We start from the raw sequence: 19,470 nt of genomic DNA on the forward strand, positions 1-19,470 counted from the left end.
ACACATGGAAAGTGCTCACTGGTGAAAGAGTAAGTGGGACAACTCACTATAAATGGCTGTGGGGCCCATTGCTGGAAATATCCCCAGAGAGAATAGCACTGGGGTCCCTAACCACTCCAAGTAATGTTTAAGAATTATAATATGGAACTCTTTCTGTTCCAAGTTACACTGAGGCCCCAATATGACAGATATCAATATTAGTTATCTATTGCTACATAACAGATTACCTCAAAATTTAGTAGCTTAAAACAATAATAAACATTTATTATCTCAGTTTCTCTTGATGAGGAATTGGGGAGTGGCTTAGCTGGTGTTCTGGCTTAGGGTTTCTCATGAGATTACAGTCAAAATGTCAAGTAGGGATGCAGTCATTTGAAGGCTTGACTGGGGCCGTATGATCTGCTTCTAAGATGGCATGCTCACATGGCCAGCAAGATGGTGCTGGCTACTGGCAGGAGGCCTCAGTTCCTTGCCATGTGGACCTCTCCATAGACCTCCCTGAGTAGCTTCATGACATGGCAGCTGACTTCTCCCAGAATGAGTGGTTCAAGAGAGCAGGGAGGAGGTCACAATGTCTCTTATGACTATATTAGATCCACAGGGCTGCTGTAACAAAGTACCACAAGCAAGATAACTTAATAGAAATTTACTCTTTCACAGTTCTGGGGGCCAGAAGTCTGAAACCACGTTGTCAGCACGGTCAGAACGGTGGCACATGGAAGGTGCTCATTGGTGAAACAATGAGTGGGAAAGAATAAATCATTCCTTGCCTCTTCCAACTTCTGACGGCCGCAGATGTTTCTTGGCTTGTGGCTGTATCATTCCAATCTCTGCCTCCATCTTCACACGGCCTTCTCCCTTGTGTCTGTCTACTCTTTGTCTCTCTCTCCTTATGAGAACACCAGTCATTGGATGTAGGGCCCACTCCAGTCAAGAACAACCCTTGATTACAACTGTGAAGACTATTTCCAGAAAAGGTCACATTTATAGGCCCTGGGGGTTAGGGCTGCAACATATCTTCTGGGGGACATCATTAAACACACAACAATGACCTAGCCTCAGAAGATGCATGCCATCAGCTCTGCAATAGCAAATGGCTACAAGGGTCGGCCCTGTTCACGGAGGGAGGAGACACAATGATGTGAATACCAGGAGATGGGGACAATGAGGGGCCATTGTGGAAGCAGGCTACCACAATATCATCAGATAGCAAACTGAACATGAGACAGACTCCCATATGTAGTATTTACAAAGGAAATAATGGGGAACCAGTTGCATAGCACTCAGGGCCCTCAGCCTACCAACAATATAGAGTGTGGAGAATGGGGAGAGTTTGGAAATAGAAACTTCCAGAAAGGGCAAAGCCATGCTGTAAGCTACCCCACCAAGGAGTTAGGGGCCCTACTGCCTTCAACTCAAGTCTAGTGATGGGGGCTTCCATGCAGCCACTTGGAGCTGTGGGCCCCCATGGGACTGTGCCAGGAGGGACTGCATTAGGATGAGTGAAGGGGCTGTGTGAGTTCTTCCCATGGGCCACATGTGGATCAGATGGACCATGGCAGGAGAGAGGGCCACGGTGGGGGTCATTTTAAGTCCTGTAGGGCCTCTGAGAAGGGCAAAGGGATGTCAGCAGAAAGAAGTTGGAAGAGGATGCTGGATTTCTAGGGGTTGAAGATGGAGTCATAGCTGTACCTGAAATGGAGGTGCAGAACAGGGAACTTCAGGAGAAAACTTTAGAGATGGGAACTTCTTTTTTTTTTTTTTTTTTTTAAGACAGGATCTCATTCTGTTGCCCAAGCTGGAGTCCAGTGGCCCAAACTCGGCTCACAGCAACCTCTACCTCGTGGGTTCAAGCAATCCTCCTGCCTCAGCCTCCCAAGTAGCTGGGACTACAGGCGTGCAGCACCACCCCCAGATACTTTTTGTATTTTTGGTAGAGATGAGGTTTAGCCATGTTGCTCGGGCTGGTCTAGTACTCCTGGGCTCCAGTGATCTGCCCGCCTCCGCCTTCCAAAGTGCTGGGATTATAGGTGTGAGCCACCGCACCTGGCTGAGATGGGAACTTCCGAAGAACACAGGGAACCCTCCAGAAAGAGCTTTCACCATCTGCCACACCCAGAGAGCTGGCAATCATACAGTCAAGTAAAAACTGCCCTATTCCCCTGCTCCCCATCCGCTTCCCTGCATCCTCACCCACCACCTCCACTTAGACTCTGAAAGCAACCAGCAAGTGGGGAGAGGGGTATTCGGGAGAGAATAGACAAAAGCCCACCATGCCCAGTCCCTGGCAGCTGGCAGCCCCCAACTAAGGCCTTAACTAGGGCAGGAGGAAGAAGATTTCTCTTTGAAGAAAAATGCAAGAGTCATTTAATATCTTTGGGTGGCTGCTTTAAATCTCTAAGTCGATATTGGATTTCGTGACATAAAATGCACATACCTAAGCATGACCCTAAGAGCCTCGGGGTCAGCTGAGCTTTCAGCCAGGGGAAGGGGAAATGCTTCCCTTGCTTTAGCTCAAATGCACAGTGAGAGCCAAAGCAAATTGAGTTACATGTTGGTTCCATCCCACATTCAAGGGATTGGTTTCACCGAATCCCCGCCTCCACAGGGAATTGGGTCTTATATTTCTTACCCCCAACCCTCCCCGCCATGGCAGAGCCACAAGGAGGTTCCTGAAGAAAATCCCTTCTCGGCTTTTGTGCAGAATTGAAGAATGTTTACTATGTTTTCCTTCCTATCTCTCTGGAAATGACGCAAAGAATAACAACAACAAAAAAGAACTCCTTGTCCCGTGCAAAACACCCGCCCCTCCCCTGCCCCTGACCTCCTAACTCTTCACCCTGTGTTGGCCTGACTTCACCCTGGGATGGGGAAACTTCCTGGGAGGATATAGCTGACCTGGGAACAAAACTTGTTTTTTTGAAAGCTTTGTGCAACGTCAACTAAGTTGGGGGAGGGGTCTGGGCAAGGAAAGAAGAAAGCAAAGGGGGGCAGGGTGGGAACAGTTCTGCTAAACCAAACAATTCCCCAGGGATGATGGAGCTGTGGTGACCTGATAAGTCCTTTAAATGTCTTATTAATTACTGGGGGAAAAATTGGCTACTTCTGAGTCTCCCCTCTCTCACTGTCCTTGCACAAGCTTGGGACTAGCTCTGTCCTTTTTTAAGAGTCAGTCTTGGGCCGGGCATAGTGGCTCACTCCTGTAATCCCAGCACTTTGGGAGGCTAAGGCAGGAGGATCCCTTGAGGCCAGGAGCTTGAGACCAGCCTGGGCAACATAGCGAGACCTCATCCCTACAAATAATTTTTAAAAATTAGCTTGGAGTGTTGGTGTGCGTCTGTGGTCCCTGCTACTCAGGAGGCTGAGGCAGGAGGATTACTTAAGCCCAGGCAGTGGAGGCAGCAGTGAGCTGTGATTGCACTATTGCACTCCAGCCTGGGTGATAGAGCAAGAACCTATCTCAAAAAAAAAAAAAGAGTCCAGCTTTTTAAAGAAGGGTGCCCCTTGGTAGAAGACACCAGGACGAGGCAGGAGCTGGGGCTGCGGAGAGTCCGGGGTCTGCAGAGCATGGGGCTGCGATCAGAGACCCACCAGGCAGGTTCCTGCTCCTAGCAAGGACCCGGCTGAGCAGAGATGAGGGTGTGGAGGTGAACCTGGAAAACATGCAGAGGATTCTAGACACATTCCACAGTCAGAGCCTCTGGAAAGCCCACCTTCTCCATCACAGAGGCTTTGGGGAATAGACATCCTGTTTCTCTGTATTATTACAGCACAAAGCATTTATCATGCTGACAATGACAGTGACATTTCAGGACCTAAACAAGCTTAGTTGTTCACAGTTTACAGGAGAGAAGGCTCCTAACACTCTTTATTTATTTGTTTATTTATTTGTTTGTTTATTTATTTTGTTTTTGTTTTTTTTTTGTTTTGAGACAGAGTATCGCTCTGTCGCCCAGGCAGACAGAGTGCAGTGGCAAGATCTCGGCTCACTGCAAGTTCTGCTTCCCGGGTTCACACCATTCTCCTGCCCAGCCTCCCGAGTAGCTGGGACTACAGGTGCCTGCCACGGCGCCTGGCTAATTTTTTGTATTTTTAGTAGAGGCGGGGTTTCACCGTGTTAGCCAGGATAGTCTCCATCTCCTGACCTCTTGATCCACCCGCCTCGGCCTCCCAGAGTGCTGGGATTACAGGCGTGAGCCACCACGCCCGGCCTATTTATTTATTTTTTGAGACAGAGCCTTGCTCTGTCATCCAGGCTGGAGTGCAATGGTGTGATCTCGGCTTATTGCAACTTCCACCTCCCAGGTTCAAGCAATTCTCCTGCCTCAGCCTCCCGAGTAGTCGGGACTACAGGTGTGCACTACCACAGCAGGCTACTTTTTTTTTTTTTTTTTTTAGTAGAGACAGAGTTTCTCCACGTTGGCCAGGCTGGTCTCGAACTCCTGACCTCAGACAATCTGCCTGCCACATGATTAGGTCCTGAGGGCTCTCCCCTCATGAATGGGATTAAGACTTTTATAAAAGAGGCCTGAAGGAGCTTGTTGACCCCTTCTGCCATGCAAGGACACAGAGGAGGCACCATGTATGAGGAATGAGCCCTCACAACACACTGAATCTGCTGGCGCCTTGACCTTGGACTTTCCAGTCTCCAGAACTGTGAATGATAAATTTCCATTGTTTATAAATTACCCAGTCTAAGGTATTTTGTTATAGCAGCCAAAACCATCTACAGAGCACTAATGACAGTTTGGGCTGGATTATTCTTCGTTGTCGGGGCTGCCCTGTACATTGTAGGATGTTTTGGAATATCCCTGGCCTCTATCCACAAGATGCCAGTAGCGCCTCCCCCAACTCCATGACAAAACTGTCCCTTGGGGGCAAAATTACCCCTGGTTGAGAATCACGGCCAAGTAGCAGTCCCCATTCAGTGACCAGACAGCTAAGGAGATCCAGAGTGTAGTGCTGGGCCACACAGATGCTAAGGGAATTTATACTTCAGGAAAAAAAAAAAAAGGCCAAGTCTATGTGGCCTTCGCATCAGTTATTACTCTCTTGGTTGCAGTAAGTGACAGAAAATTCACCTCTAAATGACTTTAAATTGGGATGCTGTTTCATATAACTAAGCAGACCAGGGATTAGGCATTGTGCTGGTTCAGGCCAAGCTTGATCCAGGGATTCAAACAATATCACCAAGACTTGGCTTTATCTTTATCCCCCGATGCTGCTCTTCTCCATAGCGTTTTCTTGTTGGGATAAGATGGCTGCCAGCAATCCAGTCCCACCTCTTCCTATGCCTGAGACTTGTGAGGAAAAAACGTGAAGTGCTTTTCTTTTTGCAGTCCCAGCAAAAGTCTCATTCCACTGAACTGGCTCTGACTTGAACATGAATCCATCATCAAGCAAGACACCATGGCTGGGGAATGTGATGGCCTAAGTGGCCAGGTTGTAGTCACATAACCACTTCTGGATCTGGGAGTGGAGTCAACTCTGTCTGTGGGACATCAAGAATGGGGAAGTGGGGTTCCCAAGAGGAAAGTAGCATACTACCACTGGGAGACAGGTGAAAGGATTCTTGATGACAAAAAGCAATACATAGCTACCACAGTCTTTTTTTCTTTTCTTTTCTTTTCTTTTTTTTTTTCTTTGAGACAGGGTCTCACTCTGTCGCTCAGGCTGGAGTGTAGTGTGAGATCTCAGCTCACTGCAGCCTCAACCTCCTAGGCTCAAAGAATCCTCCCTCTTCAGCCTCCAGAGTAGCTAGAATTATAAGTGTGCACCACCACACCCAGCTACTATTTGTATTTTTAGTAGAGATGGAGTCTCACCATGTTGCCCAGGCTGATCGCGAACTCCTGAGTCCAAGTGAGCTGCCCACCTCGGCCTCCTGAAGTGCTAGGATTATAGGTGTGAGCCACCACACCTGACCTACCAAAGTCTTTATACCAAAAAGAAGCTCACTCTTAAATTGATTAAGGTGAGAGCTAAAAGTTTAAAGAAGACTCTGCCGAGTGGTAGTATAATACCTGTGCCATGATTGTCCAAATCAACCTCCAGGTGACAAACAAGAACTCTTTCAGGTGTCTCTAAGATAAACTAGCATCTGAGATGGTTCATTCAGATGGATCTCTAAAATGGAGACTGCCAGAGTTTCACCAAGATTTTTCCTCCCCTTTTTTCATAGTAACATATATGTAGTTGGGTCCATAGTTGCTCAGCTGGAGATAGCATTTCCCAATTTTCCTTGCAGTTCAAATCGTAGTACATGTGAGTCCCAGCCCTGGAGTGAGTAGTCACTTGGGGGACACCTTGCAGTTAGGTGTGACCACATGACTAAGTTTGCACTATATGGGCAGAAGAGACGATTACACCTAGGCCTTAAGATAGTGGGAATGCGGCAGGCTGAGACATGAGAATTGCTTGAACCCAGGAGGCAGAGGTTGCAGTGAGCTGAGATCATGCCACTGCACTCCAGCCTGGGTGATAGAGTGAGACTCAAAAAAAAAAAAAAAGATAGTGGGCATGTCTCATCCTTACTCTTTCCCCTTCCCTTGAACCAGAACATGATCTTGCCTGAGACCTAGCTTTGCCATGCTAGTAAAAATGATGCCCTAAGAGATGACAGGAAAATGCAAAGAACCTGGATCCCTGAATGACCGTGTGGAGCAGAGTATCCTGCCAATCTGCAATGAATACCTCAAGTGAGAAAGAAATAAATTTGCCTTTTCTGAGAGACTAAATGTTGCATTACATCTATTCTAAGATCCATGTTTTTAATGTATTCTAATATCTTTGAAATCCATGGCACTGTTGGCCAGGTAGTGGTCAAGGGTCCCTTAAGGTACGTCAGACCCCAGGAAAATGTTTTTTCTGGAACTCCTCCTGTCTATATAAACAAATTAATCCTAGCACTTTGGGGGGCTGAGGCAGAAGGATTGTTTGAGCCCAGGAGTTTGAGGATGCAGTAAGCCATGTTCATACCACTGCACTCCAGCCTGGGCATCAGAGCAAGACCCTGTCTCAAAAAAATAAAAATAATAAAAATAAACAAATTAGGCCCGGTGTGGTGGCTCATACCTCTAATCCCAGTACTTTGGGAGGCCGAGGTGGGTGGATCACTTGAGCCCAGGAGTTTGAGACCAGTTGGGCAACATGGCAAAACCCCATCTCTGCTAAAAATACAAAAAATTAGCCAGCCGTAGTGGTGTGTGCCTGCAGTCCCAGCTACTTGAGAGGCTGAGGCACGAGAATCCACTCCAGGAGGCAGAGGTTGCGGTGAGTCGAGGTCACACCATGGCACTCCAGCCTGGGCAACAGAGCGAGACTCTGTCTCAAAAAAATAAATAAATGAAAATTAAAAATAAATAAATTAATTTAAAATTAATACATTGCAAAATTCATAGATCTTTGTGAAGTATAGTGATTTATCACTGAAGATTTAGAATAATGGGTAAAGAAGAGCTACTTACGTATTTACTTGTTTATTGTGTAATCAATGCACATGAATATTTTTTTTCTAGCTGCCAGGCATCATTTCTTCCTATTTTGATCCAGTAACTATCTCTTCATAACTTCATATCTCCCACCATGAGAAAACAAGAGCAATACATCTTTATGTTGGCTAAATACAGGACAAATAATATTATTCTTTTAAGAACACCATGCCAGTGTTCTATTACAGCCTTTACTTGCCTTTGTTGCATGCTATTACTGAATGTTTACTGAAGCTTTCTCTCCATTCTAGAAATTGCAGGTCGTGTGGAAGTGACGTTTCGTGTTCTTTTAATAGAGATCCTGTGTTTCTGGTCCCAGATACTCTCTGTGGCTAAAGCTAATGTTGAAACAGGGATGTTTAAACAAATAGCAGTAGTAACAAAACACTTTGGTTTTAAACTAAGAATATACTTAGACCACAGAAGCAAGTTTCTACAGGTTTTTTTTTGTTTGTGTTGTTGTTGTTTTGAGAGGAAGTCTCGCTCTGTCAACCAAGCTGGAGTGCAGTGGTGCGATCTCAGCTCACTGCAACCTCCGCCTCCCGGGTTCAAGCGATTCTCCTGCCTCAGCTTCCTGAGTAGCTGGGATTACAGGCATGTGCCACCATGCCTGGCTAATTTTTGTATTTTTTAGTAGAGATGGGGTTTCGCCATGTTGGTCAGGCTGGTCTCGAACTCCTGACCTCGTGATCCACCTGCCTTGGCCTCCCAAAGTGCTGGGATTACAGGCTTGAGCCACCGTGCCTGGTGGGAAAGGGACTTTCTCAGGGGATTCCAGCTTGTAAGTGGCAGGGCCTGGATTTGACTAAGACCTTTAATGCCACATCCTGAGCTCTGTCCACCATACTGTGAAGTCTACTTTTAGGGCAATCCCATTTCTATCTTTGTCTTTTGTGTTATCTGGATTGAAAGAGTTTAATTTCTGTGTGTTTATTTTGGAGTAGGGTACAGTGGATGTTTCTTAGAGCCTACAGAGAAAATTCTTGTATAGCAAGAAGTCCATTTGACAAAGCACTGTTAAATTTTGGACTACAACCATTGCAGATTTCTCCCAGGATTGCGTTCTCACAGATTGCCAATGAGATGGGAGCTTTCATGCATTATGTTTCTTATGCAAATAAGTTGACTTCCTTTTCAAGTTATATGAGAAACCCCCACTATTCCTGGGTTTTATGAATTATGGGATGGAGTGTACAAAACATCACCAACCTTCTCATTTCTGTCCACCCAAGTATTGTTAAGTATTTGCATCAATTGACATAGTTTTGCTATCTTGAATTGAAGAGGGTTTTGAGTTTTATTTGTTTGGTTTTGTGGGAGTTGTTTTGTTTGGGTTCAGAGCTCTCTGGGGAGAAAGATAAGTGTACTGGAAGGTATTGATGAGCTGTTATCTTCCATGATGGCTTGAGAGACTCATTTCCAGCCCCTGTGAGGGAAGCGTGAGGGGCGATAAATGGAAAGAGGAGTAACTGTGTGAGGCTTTGTGCAACTAAAGATATATGCAGCTTTGCTTCACAACACACTTAACGAAGTGCAGCCAGTCTGTGAGAGGTCCCTGCTGCCCTATCCCACCCTCCACTTTGGTGACCTGCTGGCTTAGAGTGGCCCCAGGAGAGAAGGGAGAGAATGTTGTTCCCAGCAGGGCAACAGGAGTGACCACTGCAAGAACAATGTTCTTATGGAGGCCACAGACACTGATGAGGTACCCCCTTTTAAGGAGCTTGTGAATAGCAGACCAGGAATGGGGAGGCTGAAGGGGAAGAACATAGTGGATTTGCCTATGAACCTATGGGAGATAGTTCAGGGGTCTCCCAGAAATAACTGAGGGTGAGTTAGCAGGGCGAGGGGATGGCTAGCAAGTTCTATAGACCTTCAGTAGGAGACCAGAGCTAATGAAATTTAGGTCTGGATGTCAATATGACCTCCTTGGTTAATATGACCCATAGGCTGGTAAAAATCTCGTACAGGATGTTGTGAGACACTGTACTTTATTCCTGTCTTTCATATGTCATTTAACTTCAAAAATTCTGTCTTCAGTGAAGACACCATGAGAAACGCTTAAAATGCAGACTCTTTCCAAGTGCAGTTATCTGGGGCAGGCCGCCCGATTCGCTGATTGCCCTGCCCACCTCCACCCTTCTAGGGAAGGCTCTAGTGGGAGGAATCTCTTAGAAACTGTTCATAGTGCAGCAGCTAGAAAAGTCTAGCTGCAGGGTTTTGGGGTGAGAGGAAAATAGTTTCTTTTCTATGCTAGGGTAGTGAGCCAGATATGACTTGCTAAAAAACCTCTGAGTGACTAGGGTATTAGGCCAGATTTTCGCTATTTTAACTGAAGTTGAAACGAGAGGAAATACGGTGTAAACTGCAGCATAAAGGATTTAGATTCAAGCAATAAAGGATTTCCCAACATCAAAGGGCAACAGATCTCTGCTCTGGGTCCATCATTAATTTTTATTTTATTTATTATTATTTTTAGAGATGAGGTCTTGCTATGTTGCCCAGCCTGGTCTCAGACTACAGGCATTCACCACTGCATCCAGCTTTTCCTTCCTTCCCTCCTTCCTTCCTTCCTTCCTTCCTTCCCTTCTTCCTTTTTTTCTTTTTTTTTTGACAAAGTCTTGCTCTCTTGCCCATGCCGGAGTGCAATGGCGTGATCTCAGCTCACTGCAACCTTCGCCTCCCGGGTTCAAGCGATTCTCCTGCCTCAGCCTCCCAAGTAGCTGGGATTATAGGCGGCTGCAACCACACCCAACTAATTTTTGTATTTTTTAGTAGAGATGGGCTTTCACCATGTTGGCCAGGCTGGTCTTGAACTCCTGACCTCAGGTGATTCGCCTGCCTCGGCATCCCAAAGTGTTGAGATTACAGGCGTGTGCCACCATGCCTGGCCAACACCCAGCTTTTTCTAGGCCTTTTTTTTTTCTTTTTTTTTTTGAGACAGAGTCTCACTCTGTCACCCAGGCTGGACTGCAGTGGCGCAATCTCGGCTCACTGCAACCTCCCACTCCTGGGTTCAAGTGATTCTCCTGCCTCAGCCTCCCGAGTAGCTGGGACTGCAGGTGTGCGCCACTGCACCCAGCTACTTTTTTTTTTTGAGATGGAATCTCACGCTGTTGCCCGGGCTGGAGTGCAGTGGTGCGATCTCAGCTCACTGCAACCTCCACCTTCCAGGTTCAAGCAATTCTCCTGCCTCAGCCTCCCAAGTAACTGGGATTACAGGCGCCTGCTACCACGCCCAGCTAATTATTTATTTTTATTTTTATTTTTTTAGTAGAGACGGGGTTTCACTATGTTGGCCAGGCTGGTCTTGAACACCTGACCTTGTGATCCACCTGCCTCAGCCTCCCAAAGTGCTGGGATTACAGGCGTGAGCCACCACGCCCGGCCTTTTTTTTTTTTTTTTTTTTGTATTTTTATTAGTGACGGGGTTTCATCATGTTGGCCAGGCTGTTCTCGAACTCCTGACCTCAGGTGATCCGCCCGCCTCAGCCTCCCAAAGTGCTGGGATTACAGGCGTGAGCCACTGCACCCAGCCCTAGGCCCATTTTTAAAGGTAAATAGAGAGCCCTCTCTTGTTAGCCAACCTTCCAGATCTAAATGGCTAAGTGTCTCTTCCTGATCTCCCATCCTTTACCTAAACTAACTGATCTCCTATTTGTGTTCCCAAATCTTTCTTATAGCACTTATAAAACCATTCTGGGAACTCCTTAAGAGAAGAGACTGGGCCTCATATATGCTTTACTGTGCTCCTAACCCTTGGGAGGGACACAGTACACAGTAAATGTTGGTTAGCTTGATCGTAAGTGAAAAACTGACTTGAGACAGGAGACTGTGGCAGTACTCATTAGAGCAATCTGTGTAGCACTTTTCTGAGCTTCATGTGTGGAATGGGGCTGTGAAGAGTTAGGGAGAAGTGGTTATGAGGATGAAATGAGGAAGCTTAAGGAAAACGTCTGTACAATGTTTGGTCTCACACAGTCCCCTTCTACCCTTTGTCCTCTTCCTTCTAGCTGACATTGTATTGGGAAGCAAAGGTCAGGGGCTCTGTGTGAAGGCAAGAGGTCCAAATGATTTCTCAAGGGATCTAAGGGAACTGGACGGCGGAGAAAACGATCAAGGGGCAGGCCCTGCACAGGGACTGGGAAGGCAAGCGGAGAAACTAAAGAGCGCTAGCCAAAATGGTGGAAGAGAATTCTGGGGCTGTGGCACAACTATCCACAAAAGCTTCCTCTTTCCTTAGTGGAGTCTCAGTACAGTTCACTCAGGAGGGAGAATCTAACGAATAGGCACCAGCTGCATCAAGGGACACTTACTTCACTCCACGTCCTGGCACCTTCCTGAGGATGAAGATGCCACAATTCACCAGATGAGTCAATTCACGGGAAAGGGGCTAGTCAAGTCCCAGGCTCTGTCTAGCAACTGTCTTTCCAGTGGAAAAGAAGTTAGCTGAAGTAATCAAAGGATTCCCCAACGCAAGATTTGGGACATGCCAAAGTCCCTCTTCAAGGGGAGAGAGGCAGCTGCATGGTTACAAAGTAGACAAAGAAAGACAAGGGGCTTCTTTTAAACTGGAATGTGTGAAATAGAAGCAGGGAGCTGTGAACGCCACAGCAGCAATTATGCAGAAAGACTGCAGTGCAGACACTAAGCAGCACCATCCTGTCTGATAACATCAGCAGCGGCAGAGGCATATTCCAACAAGAGCTGTTTAAGAGCTGCTAATTACTTAGATTCCAATAGGAGCTATGTCTTAAAAGTGATTACAATTTTTGATTACAGCTTTTTGAACTGATTGCAGCTGTAAGCTATGAAGGCAGTAATCTAAATACAAGCAAAAATTCCTTTGATCAAACACAAAGGAACTCTTCCAAATAAAGATACCTTTATTTTACATACATATATAGCTATGTGTTTCGCATGCATAAACAAGTGAGTTATACACATCTATTAAACATATAACCATCTACACTAAATTTTAGGTTCCCTGAGACCAGGGACCACACTTGTGCATCCTTATAATTCCTTACAGTATCTAGTAGGGTATATGGCACATAGAAGATGCTTACTGAATTGAATGTAAGTGAAACAATTGCTGTATTAATGCTTTGATCAGATAATTGTCGTTTGTTACAATAATGGCCTACTATAGAATAAATACTGGGAAAAGCAATACAAAAGTCCATTTTACTAACCTCAAATCCAGGAAATGTACCTTCTTTTCTAGAAACCCAAAAGAAGTATGGAAATACATTCTTGAAAAGAAAGCTAACCACTCTACATTCCACAACAGAGACCATGTTGACTGTGCTGTGTGAGTTGCTAGGCAACCACTTGGTAATTCCCCATGTAATAGAGATGAACCTGTCATCTGCTTTCTTAGCTATGTGTGACAAGAAGAGACAACAGGTAAAGGACAACCAAGAATACCTGCACCTGGATGACACAGTCACTCCTGCTGAAGTATGGTGACACCAGAGAAAATCCCCATGCCCTGTCAGAAATTGCTGGAGGGAGAATTTCATTAAACTATTAGCACAAGACATTGCAGTGAATTTTCTTGGATTTACCTTGTGGGTAAATCCTGTGGGTTTTCCCATTATACTTGTCCACAAAGCAGGAGGCCAAACGTACCATCGTTCTGCATGGGAATGGCCATCAATTCAATAATAGCTCCAGATCAGCGTGTCCCGTGATGCCAGCTGGGACGAGACTTTACTAGAAAAAAGCAGCCTTTTAAATCTTAAAAAGGATACTCAACATCTTAAAGAAACCCCAAGTTCTGGGTGAACAAATCACCCTTTTTCATACCTGAGGAAAATGCTCATTTGTTTGCACAGGATTTCCAAGACCCTTTAGACACATAAGCTGCCTTGTAACGACTCCACTCAACTGTAGGTATTGACATCACTGTCTTTAGGCTAAAAACACAATGTTGGAGAATGAATTTAAAAATGTGTGAAAGCTACTCTGATGTTAAGCAAGAAAAAGAGAGCAGGCCAAGTGCAGTGACTCACACCTGTAATCTCAGCACTTTGGGAGCCCAGGGAGGATTGATCGCTTGAGCTCAGGAGTTCGAGACCAGCCTGGGTAACATGGCAAAACCCCGCCTCTATAAAAAAAAAAAAAAAGTTAGCCAGGCATGGCGGCATGAGCCTGTGGTCCCAGGTACTTGGGAGGCTGAGGTGAGAGGATCACCTAAGCCTGGGAGGCAGAGGTTGCAGTGAGCCAAGACTGCACCACTGCACTCAGCCTGGGCCACAGAGTGAGACCCTGTCTCAAAATAAATAAATAAATAAATTTAAATTCCACTGCAAATTTGGAAGTGTAAGGGGACTCATCTTTTTCATTTGAATTTTCAAAAGGACCTCCCCACACACACAGATTAAAAAAAAAAAAAGAATATATGCCTGTAGGGGCCAAGGGAAAACATCCCCATCATCCTCAGGAGGTTTGCTGAAAATCTCTGACAAGGGGCAGATTAATTGGAGAGAAGGCACACGAATTTATTTAACATGTGTACACAGGAGACTTCAGAAAGATGACCCAAAGATACAGGGAAAATTGTTCATTTTTGTGCTTAGGTCCAAGAAAGTATGGACAGCCAGGCAGAAATATGATTGGACAAAAAAGGCTGTGATCAAATGCTACCAGACTGAGTGGGGAAACCCAGCAAGGCTTGTTTGTCTAGACTCTTCTCAGCCTCTCTGAGCCTGCACTCCTTCCTTCTAGGTATGGGGCAGGACCCTCTCTGGAATGGGGGCTCTTATGAGCTACAGTCAAACAAGGTAGTCAGGTAATTTCTTTATGGACAGTTTTTACACAGCAAGGTGGAAGGAAAATTATTTTTAGGTTTTATGGTTTGGAGAAAAGGGGTTCTGTTTCTCTGACCTGCCTTGGGGAAGAGGGATTCTAGTTTCTATGGCTGGCCTGGGGAAAGAATGGGATAGAGAGACAGGAGGGCAGGAGAAGGTCAGAGAAAAACTTTTGCTTTTGAGGCTGCTTTCTGAGGCCTTCCGTTTGGGGTGTTGTTTTCTGAGTCTCAACATGCCCCATCCCCACCCCAATATCATATTTAAGTCTTTGCAAATTGACTGCTTGCTTTTCAGTCTCCTGTTTCAGATTTAATTTTGAGACCTTAGACTCTGCGATCAGGCAATTGGCTGTGAAGAAAGCAGATTCTGAATCGAGATAAAATCAACCAGGTAGTTCTGACGAACAACTGGGCGTGGCTTCAACCCAACATATGGAGCCTGTTTAACCTGTTTTGGTGCTGACTTAAACAAGCCCAGCTGGCCAATCCTGTGAAGTGAAACTTGACAAAGGCCCATCCAGACTCCCTGGGGCTGGAGAGAGGAGTACTGGCATATGACATTCTTGGGTATATCTCGGTCTGCAAAGTACAGCCACTATATCTCTACTGACTACTAGGTTTTATAAGATTCTTCATGGAATTCCAAATAGAGTCAGCCATGAGCCAAATCAAACATAAAGGAGGAGGATTCAAGAGCATTCTTGAGTAAATTTCAGAATGGAAAAGACCCTCCAATGACTCAGAGGGGTGGGAGGAACAATGCAGGCTCTGGGATTTCTTTGCTAGAATGACAAGTGTAGAGCAAAACCTATGGGAGTCACAGTTACTTTCATTCCTCCTTTCCCCAGTGGCCATACGCAGGTGTGTGCAAAAGGCCTGGAGGTGGCAGAGAGTAGAGCATGTCAGGGAACTGACAAAAGAAGAGGAACGAGCTTCTGTGCACCTGTGCCCATGGAAGCTACTCACTCCCCTCCTTCATGGTGTCTTTTCCTTCTCTGGAGTCCTTTCAGTGATATGTGAGCCCACTGTTAAATGTTCAGGAAGTTCGGGTCCCACTGATAGCAAGTTAGTTGAACATCTACTATGCAAAATTTACTTTGTGGGAGAAAACCATTAGATATAATCCCAGCCCTTAAGGAGTTTAGACTCCAGTGAGGGAGACAGAGAAGTACGCAAGAAATTACAAAACAAGCCAGTCTAGATCAAGCTACAAGACACAAAGTGCTCAATTTTTGTAAATAATTTCTATATGGAGGCTATTCCTAATCTTGGTCTTTGTAGTCAGCTTCCTATTACTGAAGCAACAAGTTCCACTAAAGAGCTCCAATTCCATTGGGCTTTCTGCTGTGGTGGTCTGTGTTCCCTGTCTTTTGTTAATCCCATGCTGGTGAACTCAACTGGGATCCAAAGGCTGTTGACAGAAGGGAGGTAAACCTATGAGGCAAGATATGAAGCCAAGGCAAACCTCCAAGCCAAAAATCAAATGCTTCCACACAAAGGGGCAAGTGAACAGCTTCCTGGGTGGCCTAGAGAGAGAGAAGGTGTGAGTTTAAATCAAAGACTTCAAAGCCGGGCATGGTAGTTTGTGCCTGTAATCCCAGCTACTTGGGAGGTTAAGGCGAGAGGATCATTTGAGGCCAGGAATTCAAGACTAGCCTAGGCAACATAGGAGGGCCCCATCTTTAAAAAATAATTAGCTGGGTGTGGCAGCATGCACCTGTAGTCCCAGCTACTTGCAAGGCTGAGGCAGGAGGATTGCTTGAGCCCAGGTCAAGGCTGCACTGTTGCCCAGGTCATGCCACTGCACTCCAGCCTGGGTGACAAAGAGACTCTCATCTCAATAAATAGACGACTTCGTATTTAGTTGGGGAAGGAGTATAGGGGCAAAGAGAAACCTTCCCCTTCGACCTCTGAAAGTTTGCCAAAAAAATCAGCTCACAAAAGAAGATTAGAGAAAGGGCGTACAAATGTATTAATGTGCAAACAGGGAGAACCACAGAGTGCTTACCCCACTGCCCAATGGGGTCCATATAGCCTTATTTCAGGTGGAGGGGGGAGATAGGGAATACAGGTAATTTTGTTGATCGGCAATAAATGGTTGCTAGGGAGAATGAATGGATTGAGGAACAGAGATTAATTTCTAAATGGTTGTCTGAGTGAGTCTGCAAGAGAGACATCATCTTGTGAAAGAGTCTGTTCAGGTGTGGTTACATTCTTGGTCTTTTCTGCAATAGATAATAAGAGGAGGAAGCCAGGCACGGTGGCTCATGCCTGTAATCCCAGCACTTTGGGAGGCTGAGGCAGGCAGATCTCTTGAGGCCAGGAGATCGAGACTAGGCTGGCCAATATGATGAAACCCCGTCTCTACTAAAAATACAAAAATTAGCTAGGTGTGGTGGTGCATGCCTGTAATCCCAGCTACTCAGGGGGCTGAGGCATGAGAATTGCTTGAACCCAGGAAGATGGAGGTTGCAGTGAGCCAAGATCACATCACTGCACTCCAGCCTAAGTGGCAGAGTGAAACTCTGTCTCAAAAAAAAAAAAAAATTCAAGGTGGCTCATGCTTGTAATCCTAGCACTTTGGGAGGCTGAGGTAGGTAATCATTTGAGGTCAGGAGTTCAAGATCAGCCTGACCAACATGGTAAAACCCCGTCTTTACTAAAAATACAAAAAACAAAAATTAGCTGGATGTGGCGACACACACCTGTAATATCAGCTACTTGGGAGGCTGAGGCAGAAGAATTGCTTGAACCCAGGAGGCAGAGGTTGCAGTGAGCTGAGATTGTGCCACTGCTCTCCAGCCGGGGTGGCAGAGCAAGACAATGTCTCAAAAAATAAACGAAAAGAAAATAGATAATAAGGGGCGGGGGCTGGGAAACAATTGTTCTCCTTGTAGGGTCCATCCAATCTTTATGTAGATAAGGGAAAAGTCTTTTCCAACATCTGTTGATCTCTAAGGGCTTTTAACTCAAAATACTCATTATATCTAGGAGCCATATTTTAGGGTGAAGTTCCTTATGCTCTTTTGGGGGAAATACTTTAAAAGTCTTTCCACTAAAAAGATTCAGGATGAGGGTCTAACAGGTACAAGGCAGCTTCTGAATAGTTTGGGCAGGTATGTGGGTTGAAATCAGCATACAACACACACACACATACACACACACACCTCAATTATCTCTATGATGTACAGAGAAAAAGATGACCAGCTGGAGGCATTTTCTGTAGTATGCTTTTACAGTGCCCAGCCCCCATTCGTGGCATCCTCCTTTCCACACAAGTGCCTGTACCTAATTGTCAACTAAAGAATCACGAAGTTCATAAATCTGGAAGGGAGAGCTTTATTTCTCATAAAAGGTTGCAGCCTGCAGGCCCACAGGCTGGGAAGTGTAACCTTCAGAAGAAGCTAAGAGCAATCACTTCAAGGGAAGGCTAAAGCAAACAGAAATTTATGCTTAGCTGCATGGCCAAATATATAATATTCAGTCAGCTACAAGAATCATGAATATTTATGAAAGGAGAAACAACCATATATGCAATTGAGCTTCACATTTCTTCCTGAGTCCCATATTCAAAAAAAGTAGTGGTGTTAGCATGGTCCAAGAGTAGAGTTTTTGGCCCTCTTGTAACTGCCCAACAGGTTCTTCTTACCTACTGCACAGATAAAACCAATTCACTGAGACAGCAGTATTGCAGTAGAGAAAGAGTTTAATTATTGCAGGGCTAGCTAAGCAGAAGATGGGAGTTTATTACTCAAATCAGTTTTCCTGAGAACTGAGAGGCAATAATATTATGGATAATTTGGTGGGCAGGGGGCTAGGGAATGGGTGCTGCTGACTGGTTGGGGCAGAAATCACAGGGGTGTGGAAAATTAGTCCTTGTGTGCTGAGTTCTGGGTAGGGGGCCCACAGGACTGGTTGATTCCTGAGTCACAGATCCGATTGAAGTCAATGAGTTGCCAGAATGCAAAAGTCTGAAAAACATCTCAAAAGACCAATCTTAGGTTCTAAAATAGTGATTACCTATAGGAGCATTTGGGGAAGTTACAAATTTTGTGACTTCTGAAACAATGGCTGGTTATCATTTTTATTTTTATTTTCTTTTTGAAACTGAGTTTCGCTCTTGTTGCCCAGGCTGGAGTGCAATGGCGCTATCTCAGCTCATCGCAACCTCCGCCTCCTGGGTTCAAGTGATTTTCCTGCCTCAGCCTCCTGAGTAGCTGGGATCACAGGCATGCGCCACCATGCCCGGCTAATTTTTGTAGTTTTATTAGAGACAGGGTTTCTCCATTTGGTCAGGCTGGTCTCGAACTCCCGACCTCAGGTGATCTGCCCACCTCGGCCTCCCAAAGTGCTGGGATTACAGGCATAAGTCACCACGCCCGGCCATGGCTTGTTATCATTTAATTATACCGACATTTTAGCAGAATTCAGGTCCATCCCATAATCCCAATCTTGTGGTTTTTCATTACTTTTACCAAACTGGTTTCGGTCCCTTTTCATTACTTTCACAAAAGTGGTTTCAGTAACCCCCTTCTAGCAAAGAGGGGGTTAGTTTCATGGAGGGCCTATTATCATTCTTGCTTCAAAGTTAAATTATAAACTAAATGCCTCCCATGGTTAGCTTGGCCTACACCCAGGAATGAGTGAGGACAGCCAGCCTATGAGGCAAAACCAAGATGGAGTCAGCCATGCTAGACTTCTCTTACCGTCATAATCTTTGCAAAGGCAGTTTTACTCTGACATCAAAAGGTGAAGCAGAGGACACAAAAATCCTTGCTGCACATCCTCCATGAGTCAGCCAAAACTAGTCCAGCAATGGTGGTCAGTTTTTAGGAAGGGATGCTTTGTGAAACTGGCAAGCTGTCACTTTGAAACTGTAAAGAGGGTGGGGGAGTGTAGTCACTACCTCAGGTGACTGGCTAATGGGGATAAAGGAATGGGTTGTCCATTTCTTGTTTTCTAAAGCTGGTTTCTGCCTACTCTTTAGGAAATAATTCTGGTTAAAGATTAATAAGGAAGGGGCATACTAAGGCGTGTCTGACCTCTCTCCCCATCACGGCCAGACATTCAGTTTTCAGGGTTTCTCTGGGGACTGCTTGGCCAAGAGGGGGTCATTCCAGTTGGCTGAAGGGCTTAAGATTTTATTTTTATTCCTCATAGTGCTTCTAG

Source organism: Pan paniscus, chromosome 15, assembly GCF_029289425.2.
Source record: "Pan paniscus chromosome 15, NHGRI_mPanPan1-v2.0_pri, whole genome shotgun sequence".
Taxonomy (NCBI): domain Eukaryota; kingdom Metazoa; phylum Chordata; class Mammalia; order Primates; family Hominidae; genus Pan; species Pan paniscus.